The sequence below is a fragment of the Misgurnus anguillicaudatus genome, chromosome 21, assembly GCF_027580225.2.
Source record: "Misgurnus anguillicaudatus chromosome 21, ASM2758022v2, whole genome shotgun sequence".
NCBI classification, from domain to species: Eukaryota; Metazoa; Chordata; class Actinopteri; order Cypriniformes; family Cobitidae; genus Misgurnus; species Misgurnus anguillicaudatus.
The window spans coordinates 3,887,341-3,897,380 of NC_073357.2; the positions used below are offsets into that span (position 1 = coordinate 3,887,341).

Sequence of the window (10,040 nt, forward strand, 5' to 3'; positions counted from 1 at the left end):
AAACATTTATATATCATTTTTTCCCCATTCTAATTATTATTGCAGATCGAATATTCGGTGCATCCCTACTAATATTTATTGCTATACTAAGCTCTTTATAATGATGTAACTTGAATGTTATGGATAAAAGCATCATCCAGTTGCCCACATGTCTTAATTCTGAAAAAAATGTCAAAAAAGTGGCTTACCTATTTAAAAACTTGTGCAACGGTGATCCAACCATCTTCTTGCCCCTAGGTGTATACCCTGTCTGCTGTTGGGGGTGTAGATTTGAAGAGGGTGACATGGAACATTCTGTCATACCTGTTTTCTTGCCCCCTTTCCCGAACAATTAATTGGAAGGGTGTGAACAAGAAGAGGGCCTTCCACAGGATGGCATCACGGACCCTCCTCAGCCGTAAGTAGGCTATTGCTTCAAATGCCCTTAGTGAATTAGTATTTATTCACTCAAAAGTCTTACAGATTACTCCTGGGAAAGAGTTTAGCAGTACAAACTGATTGTTAAACTAATGCATATATAGTAGGGATGTGCCGAAAATGGTCCAAAAGAGCGTTTTCGGACGAAAGACTTTTATCACCAAATCAATACGGCTGAAGTGTTGTGATGACGCAAAAAGAAACCGCGCGCGACCTGCACGTGCTTGTCTGAAGCAACATGTCTGCTGTGTGGACGTATTTAACCGCAAAAAGGCGCTAAAGTGAGCAGCTTTCTGTACGCACAGAGCACATGTGGTTGAATGTGTCCAGTTCAGACGCGTGTAAGGGGAAAAATAAAATGTATATCCATCCGTTTGGCCCAACGGCGGAAACCAAACATCATGGCAGAAGGATTGTCGCGCATTCTGTCTTTTCTGGCACTTATCAATGACGATTTAACGTTACACAACTCGGGTAGCTTCATCTGACACCAAAAGATAAAGACATATTGTAATATGAATCAAATTGATGTAATTGTAGAATTTGTATAAACGTTTGATCATTCTGTTTGACTCAAAATAATATTTAACTCATTCATTCGATTACCCATGTCGTATCGGTCCACATCGGTCACTATGCAGATTCCGAACACATATTTGACCGTACTAGAAGTTATGACTAACACAATTTAACAATGCCGCTCTCGCGATCTCTTGCTAAAAGTCCCCATATAGTTAGAGGTAGAACTTAATTAACATGAATTAACCCTGATCAAAGATATGTGGTAACAAAGGATATCGTAATACTTTATAGTAACTTAGAAGAGTCAATAATACAGAGCAAATTAGAATGAATGCAAACGTAACAAGTTATTAACCAGGTAGAAAAACATAATTCAGAAGCCAATTTACAATCCAATTAAAACACGAAGAAACAAATATAATCAAATGAGAATATTGCATACCTGGCAAATGATGAAAGATCTGGTTACAGATTCCTCAAAGTAAATTAAAATACATGATACTGTATCAAAGATGCAGCATCATGGGGATTCAGGGGGGACTTTCTATATCTAGAAATGCACCTTTTACACATCTCCTTAAATAACCAAAGAACAAAGCATATAGGAATTAGATACTGATATTACTATTGTACTAATTGCATCCATGGTATATAGTATATACAGTACAGGCCAAAAGTTTGGACACATCTCATTCAATGCGTTTTCTTTATTTTCATGACTATTTAGATTCTCACTGAAGGCATCAAAGCTATTAATGAACACATATGGAATTATGTACACAAAAAGAGTGAAATAACTGAAAACATGTCTTATATTCTAGTTTCTTCAAAGTAGCCAGTGAGAATCTACAATGCAAATAGTCATGAACATACAGGAAACGCATTGAATGAGAAAGTGTGTCCAAACTTTTGGCCTGTACTGTATATATATATATCATCTGTATATTCCGGCTCGAAAAGATAAGGACATCCATCAAACTGAAAGGGTTCGTTCTCTATGTCTTCAAATTCGTTCAAATAACAAGAGCCTGTCCACTAGACATTCTCTGGTGTATCCTGTTGCATTCAGCGCTTTCTTCCAGCAACAGCGTTTCATACAAGATTCACGCAAGATTCTTAGCGGTCAACTAACGTTATGGTTCATCAGTAATGCATTGCAACACACCGTTGGGTAGAGACTCATGGTTAGGTCGGCTTTAAATATCATACAGAACCCGTTCTACTCTAACGATCGTGGCATGACGATTAATGCTGCGTTTACACCATCCATGTTTGAACAGTTTGAATGCATTCGCGCGTGTAGAGCGAAGTAGACGCGCGGAAAAAGCAAGCATTTGACGCGCATCAGAGGCAAACTCCGCTTCTTGTGGGAAGGGCAAGTGCTATGCGGTTGTCTGTTTGCAAGATGGCTGATGTTGATTGTGCATTTATCAAGAGTTACCAGTTTGTATTTGGTAACCTTACTGTAGGGGGAAAATAAACGGCGCGGGTCGATAAACGTCACGTGACTCAAAAGTGAAATGTGTATTACAACTTACCAGGTTGCCCAATGTCCTCACTATCACTCTTCCGAGCGAGGTCCTTTTTATTCCTGTCTCCTCTATAGAAATAAGAACTTGTGTCGTATAGCTCCGGGTGACTGCTTACCGACAATATCAAGCGTTGGTTGAATGAGTGACTCCGGGCGGGGCTGCCACCATAGCAGCAAGCAGGCTCCTGATTGGTTAACGCAGCGTGAAATTCCGCCAAAGTTCAAATTGTTCAACTCGGGCGTCAGCCGCAAATTTGCGTAAACCGCAAAAAGCACCATTCATGCGTACTGCGCACAACGCTCAATTCGCGCCTTTCCCGTGAACTAGACGCACAAATGAGGCGGAAACCATCTTCCGCGCCAAACGCCTCATCCACGCCTGGACCTCCAGACGCGCGTCAACGCATCTTCACATTGACTTAACATTGAAATCACTCGCGCTTCACACCTCTCCCGCGGTTGGTGTAAACGCAGCATAAGAGCTTCTTGCCGAATAATGATGACTAAAGTGACTTGTATGCATTTACTTGACATGTGTCGCTGGTGCAGAGTAGTAGTATAAAGTTTGAGTGAATGCGAGTTTCTCAATGAGATGTTCTATTACAGTATATGTATATTACTTTAATAGGAGCTGGCTGGGCATTGAACGGGGCTTAATGCATTGACAAAACTTTTTTTTTAAATGACCTGTATGACCTTTTTAACTGGTGCTGGTTAATCATTGAACTGCGTTTCATGGATTGGCTTTACGTCCTTTTCTTTTAGAGCACGTCAGAATCCCAGGACATAACGCACTCATAATAGGCTCGAGATATAATTCCAAAGGGGACAGATAGGCTTGGCTACAGCACTTAAAACTTAAAAAGATTGAAATTGCAATCAGTGACTCGCATCGGGTGAACGAAGCTTTTCGAAGTTGAATAGGCTATTAAAAACGATTTGCGCACCTCCATGGAGAGACTATAGTGGGCTCGCCCTTCTATGAATTGAAAAAGACATTCCCTTGCCATATCCTGACTCAGAAAAAAAATATTTTATTGCTTACTTTGCTGCAAACTCAGCAATGAAATCATAGCTTGCAGGTAGCCTAACGTCTTTTTCAATAGAAAGGTGAGCCCACTATAGAGGGTATGCATTGACGTCACTTTTCCATGTGACCACGCGAGAGCTCGCCCGGTTGAGTGTCAAAACGTGCAACAAAATGGCTGGTTTTCATAGCGGCTGCTGCAAAAATGCCAGTAAAACTGACTATTATCAGCTTAAATTGAATTTAATTGGACTTGATAGCAGAGGTGGACAATACTTAGTTACATTACTTACATTTTCCAAGCATCTGTGCTTTATTAGGATGTTTGTATTGGGAAAAACATTACTTCACTACATTCTAAAGCATAAAATCATACTGTATATTATTTAATATTGCATATAAAAATGTATTTAATACCTAATTACATTAAAATTGTGTACTTATACTTGAGTAAAAGTATGTTAATGTACTTAAATATTAAATGTAAAACAAAATGTATTATTTATGAAATGTAATAGAATAAAAATTATGATATAATGCTTTGGAATGTAGGTTTTCCAAAGAAAAACACAGATAAAATCCAAGTAAGTAGAAAGTAAAACCTCTGCTTGATAGTGACCCTAGCAACTTATCAACCCACCTGTGGTCTGTAGACGTTGGCATGAACGATCTATTTACTTCTCCTTTCTGTGTTTTTTTGTCAGTCTGTAAAACAATAGCTCTGAATTCTTGTTAATCTGTTTAGTACAGTCTATCGCACAACAGCTTTTTCCCATTTCGATGCGTTTTCATCGTGTTTTCGCTGATGTCACGCTGTACTAAAATGCTGCCGCTCTGTCTTTTGCCACTCAGTGGGCGTAACCGCAGTCCCTCTCGCCGACGGTGACGTCATGTGCATACCCTCTACAATCTCTCCATGGAGCCTATTATGAGATCCCAGTGCATTATGTCCTGGGATTCAGACGTGCTCAAAAAGAAAAAAACTTAAAGCCAATCTATGAAGCCCATGTTCAATGACTAACCACCACCAGTTATAAAGGTCATACATTCCATTAAGCCCAGTTCAATGCCCAGCCAGCTGCAATTAAAGTCAACCACTTATACTGTTGTATAGAACATTTAATTGAGAAACTCACATTCACTAAAACTTTATATTACTACTCTGCACCAACGACACATGTCAAGTCATGTCTTTTTTTGGCAAACGATCCCAAAACTCCTCCGGTGGCCCCTTAAATAAATAACAAACAGTCCCTTAATGATATTGACAATAAGGCCAGATACCTTTAAGAGGGCAGCATAAATGAGTTTATTTTACTGACCATCATAAGCAGACTTTGATTTTGAGTGAACTAGCAGTTCCCTGGCCAGAACTAAGGAGACTGGGTACTATCGCAATTCAAACCATGTCCTGTATAATATACACTGTAAAAAAATGTAGAAATTACAGTATTACTGGCAGCTGCTTGCCAGTAACTTACTGTAGATTTATATTGATGTTATTTACTGGCAACAGTTTATTCAAAGTTAAATGAACATTAAACATTAACAAGTCTTTATTTTTACAGAATAAAACTAAAATAACAGCCTCATGCAAAGCATTCTGGGAACCAAAATCTGAAGGAAAAAAACAGGTTGTTGGTTTCTGGTTCCCAGAATGCTTTGCATTAGGTTGTTATTTTATAGTTTTATTCTGTAAAGAAAAAAAACTTGTTAATGTTCATCTAACTTTGAACAAACTGTTGCCAGTAAATAGCATAAATTTAAATCTACAGTAAGTTACTGGCAAACAGCTGCCTAACTACAGCACATTTTTACAGTGTAGGCCAGGGCTATTCAAATCTTACCCTGGAGGGCCGGAGCACTGCATAGTTTAGCTGCAACCCTAATCAACCTTAACTACCTGTGATTGTCTAGTGATCATGAAGACCTTGATTAGCTTGCTCAGGTGTGTTTGATTAGGGTTGGAGCTAAACTGTGCAGTGCTCGGCCCTCCATGTTAAGATTTGAATAGCCCTGGTGTAGGCCTATGCTATTTGTGCGTGCGCAAATTCCGAGACTGCTGACAGTTTGGGTCACATGAGAGTTACTGCCATCAATGTAGACTATGCATTGCCTAAACCTCGGTCACAACCTGCTTGTTAGGCTATATCAGGCTTTATTATATGCTGCTGTACTTTCAGAGACCCCCACAGGTATTTGAGTTTTCTGCTTTCATGTGAGTCAGACCTCTCTCTTTAGGGGGTCGCACACCGGCCGCGCAGCTCAGTGTCGCATCGCGTCTTGGACACCTCGGAGGTATTGTAAACCGGAAGTGCACATTAAATAGCGCGAGCTTCGTCAGATAGCATCTACTTCAAAATGCAAAATATACGTTAGCAGCCAATGTTAAACGTTAATGATTTGGGACAAATTATGTTATCACTTGCTAGGCCCTTCTCCTGAGGTTTCTGAGTCGAGTAGGGGAGTACTGTGAAGCCCAGACAGGCATCAGGGAGATGGCTGGCGCAGTCACGTCCCCGTCTCCCCTTTACTCCCTTGCTCGTCCGGACTTCAATAAAGCACGATGGGTATAGATTTGTGGTGTTAAGCCCACTAGTAGGGGGCGGGAATTCAGTCCTTAAAAGGGTGTCACTGCACCCATTTCCAAAACATTCACCGTCCCGTGCATTTTTCTCATTCTCCCTAAACCAAACTGTGCAGAGTCTTTCACTAGGATGACGTTGTATCTTCAATACGTATATGTACATGTGTGTGTATGTATGTGTATATGTGTGTATGTGTGTATGTATGTGTATGTATATGTATGTGTATGTATGTATGTATATATATATATATATATATATGTATATATATGTGTGTGTATATATATGTATATATGTGTATATATGTATATATAGATATGTGTGGATATATATGGATATATGTTTGTGTATATGTACAGGTGTATACATATGAATGGCCCCTACGCTAATTGGGTTTTGTTTTTCTTTCTTTATGTCTCGTCCTCCTCTCCGAGGACAATGAGACAAACAGACCCAGTTCCGGTAAATGTGAAAGTCGGCACACCTCTGACCCACCGGCAGACCTTCAACGTGATGCCCAGCTGATGCATGACCAACGACCACCGGCAGAACCCGCTTAACCTCCGCCTAATCTCCTTAATCGTTTCAATATAAATATATCTCCCAAGGGTTTTTCCCTCCTATGACTTTTTTTTACTTCCCCGGCTGAGCCTGGGGTTTTTTTTCTCCTAGGGGGTTTTTCAACCCGGGGAGGCAGCCCTCTTGGGCTTAACTTATCACCCTCTTCTTTACGTTACATTAGTAATACGCACGCTTATAATGTTGATTCATAGCCGCATCAAATTTAGCTGCTTGTGCTATCGTGTATTATGTTGTGCTATCTGTCGTTTTTCTGTGCTTTCCACTGCTTCTATTAATGTAAAGCTGCTTTGAAACAATCACCAATTGTGAAAAGCGCTATATAAATAAAATTGAATTGAATTGAATTGAAAATATGATGTTATTTAACGTTAAACTATGTGAGTGGCGCTGTGTGGCGTGACAGGGATTTGAGCAACTTCCTGAGTCACAGCTGGGTGGCACGGCCAGTGTGCGATTCCCTTTTGGGAGCTCAGCTCCCACTGGCTCCCATCTAACTCAAGCCCTGTGAAGTGGGGAGATAAGTGAAGTAGCCTACTTTTACTCGCTAGGAAGTACGAGGATAAACAACACACATATCGCTTTTCCATTGCACAGTACCCCACGGTTTGGTTTAGTTTGGGTCGGGTCAGCTTACTTTTGGGAGCAGTACGTAGTACCCAATACTTTTTTTCGTACCACCTCGGTTGGGGTTCCAAGCGACCCGAGCTGATACCAAACGTGACGCGAAAACACTGTAGATCACTGATTGGTCTGAGAGAATCGTCATCAGTGTCATCGCTATCATGTAAAATATAAGCTTTAGCTTACTGCTAGCTTGCGCTGTCTCGAGCAAACATGTTGTCATCTGTGCTCTGCTATAAGTTCCCAAACTCCCTTTTAGCGATGACAGTTTTTTCCAGACTTGCAGTTTGTGGCGGCACATTCTCGACGTGCACGTCCGCATTATATATGCTTAAATGCAACTTAAATGAGGCTCAACGGAGCGTCGTCAACTGACGCCACGGGTGTTTGAACAGAAACTGTCATGTGAGACAGAGGTAGTGATAAACGTGATGTGCAAACATCTATTTGTGGTGGCCAATTTTAATTTTGTGGCGGACTGAGAAATAAATAAATGTATGGGAATGTACAACAACGCTCTTACTTGTATGATGTCACAGCAGTAGGCAGTGCAAATATAACGACACGTCTACAATTCCTCCCACTGCGAAGTGATACCAAACTTGATGGAAAAGCTAACCACGCCAAAGTGAGGTGAGCTGACCCGACCCAAACTAAACTAAACCCTGGGGTACTGTGCAATGGAAAAGCGCCAATACCGTAGGCTACACAGCAAAAATTGGAGAGTTGAAATTTTGGTGTTAAACATTTCTGAGTTGATTTTAACACCCAAAGAGTAATTTTAACACATTCAGAGTAAAATAGTGTTTGGTGTTGGAGTTATTTCACAGAGTTGATCATCAGTGTTAAAAAAACTCCAAACAGACGTAATTAGACTCCACCCACGCATTTCCGATCGTCCCTGGTGAAATCGATGAAGACGCCGCCATTATCCTCGTGTGGCTTTGAAAGGTGAGTTAACTTAAATCATACTTTTACATTTATTATTGGTGCTCATTCAGTAGCAGAATGTACAATATAACGTGGAGCACTGCGCAAAAACATTATTTGTGGAAATGAACGCAAACACATAGCCTAAGGCTGTTTCACACGGTACGCGGCAAAACCGCCGAGCGGCTTTAGCTTTTCTCTTCAATTAGAAGCGTTTTGTGCAGCATTTAGTGCAAATGTCAGTATCTTCAAAGGCGCCTGCCATGAAGTGCCGTGTCCTTAAAAGGAATAGGATTTTGGGTGCAGGAGCAAGGCGTGTGGACCAACTCCGCTTCACTTCTGTAACCGCCCCCGTTTTCCCGCTTTCCGCATGTCTCCTATTGAAAAAGAACTAAACACTTGCGGTTGCCACGTACCGTGTGAAACGGCCTTCAGTTATACATTACATTAACGTACATCGTGGTGCCAATAGTTTACTGCGCTCGTGCGTTTCGATTTAACTAAAACAAGGAATCACATTATTACAGAGTGGCCTCGAATTAATTAAAATGATTTACCGAATTTATTAAAACGGTCTTTCACAAAGCCTATAATATACTGTATACATCGCGTCGTTTTAAAACATATATACGGTGCAGTCTACGGTCACGTCTGCAACGTGATCCTCCACATCTGTAAATTGTGATATTACAACGTGCATCCATCCATACAGCTGTTTTTTTTACAACGATTTACAATGGCAAATGCTTTTGCATGTTCCAGGTGAAATGTTGGTCCAGATTAAGTACAAGCAACAGCAGAAGTATGTGAAGCTGGATTCCATTGAAGGGAGATTTGACTTTATGCAATTTCACGCTAAAGGTTGTTTTTTTACTCATTTAAAATAATTAAGAATTTGATTAATATCTGATAAATTCAGTGTATTGTGTTATTGCCTCATTTTTGTATTTGCCTTTATCATATAATGCTCTGTAGAAGGGGATACATTGGGGGGAAAAGAAAAATAATTAATATTTACATTTTGCTTGCATCATAAAGATATATGAATTCAAATCAGTCATTTGTTGTGAAGCAAGGAAGGGTGTCAACCTAAAAATAATTTTGTTCTTCAGTCATTGAGAGATTTTACTTGCCACCTGATGCAAAAGTTACATACAAGGATGCAACAGGGACCGAAGTTGATGCAGAAATATTCAGCGATCTCATTGGACAAGGCAATGTGGTGCTGACTGTTTTCTCAAATGATGGTGAGCTTTATTGAATGTTTAAGAAGTCGTGTTATCAATCAACTTAGGATAAATATGATAAATTGTCTATTTCTGATTCTTGTGCGGGGCATCACAATATTTGTAATATTTTAATACTTTAATTCTTTAGAATTTTCAGACTCTTTGTCTTCCATATCTGAGACGTCTGACAGTAGCAACTGTTCAAGTGCATCAACTGTAATCTTAGATGAGGTCCCTAACAAGAGACAAAGAAAAGAGGACAGATCTGCACTGTCTGCAAAACAGGTTAGAGCAAAGCATTTTATGTGAGTTTATGTGAGTACTGTTCCCCCAGAAATAAAAATGATCCAATATATAGCTTTTTTTGGTAATTAGTGAATCACCATGATCATTTTTTATTTTAGTTCATTATTATATATTTTTTTATGTTTAGTTGGTCGACGAGGATGTTCTAAAGTTGAAGTCTGGTGGTGAAGCAGTATTACAGGAGTATCAAGAAACGGAAACCCTTACAGGTGCCGCAAGACGACAAATGATCAACATACTGGTGGCTCACATGATTGATACACATGGGTATTTTTTTTTATCTTTTTTTT

At 39.9% G+C, this 10,040-nt stretch overlaps 1 long non-coding RNA gene across 1 annotated transcript; it reads left to right on the forward strand.

Moving 5' to 3' along the window:
• Window positions 1–8,977: 8,977 nt before the first annotated feature.
• On the forward strand, window positions 8,978–9,706 carry LOC141352880 (uncharacterized). The gene is made up of 3 exons (XR_012359952.1): window positions 8,978–9,076; window positions 9,328–9,462; window positions 9,593–9,706. It is a non-coding gene; the product is annotated as an uncharacterized lncRNA (long non-coding RNA).
• The last annotated feature ends 334 nt before the right edge of the window (window positions 9,707–10,040 follow it).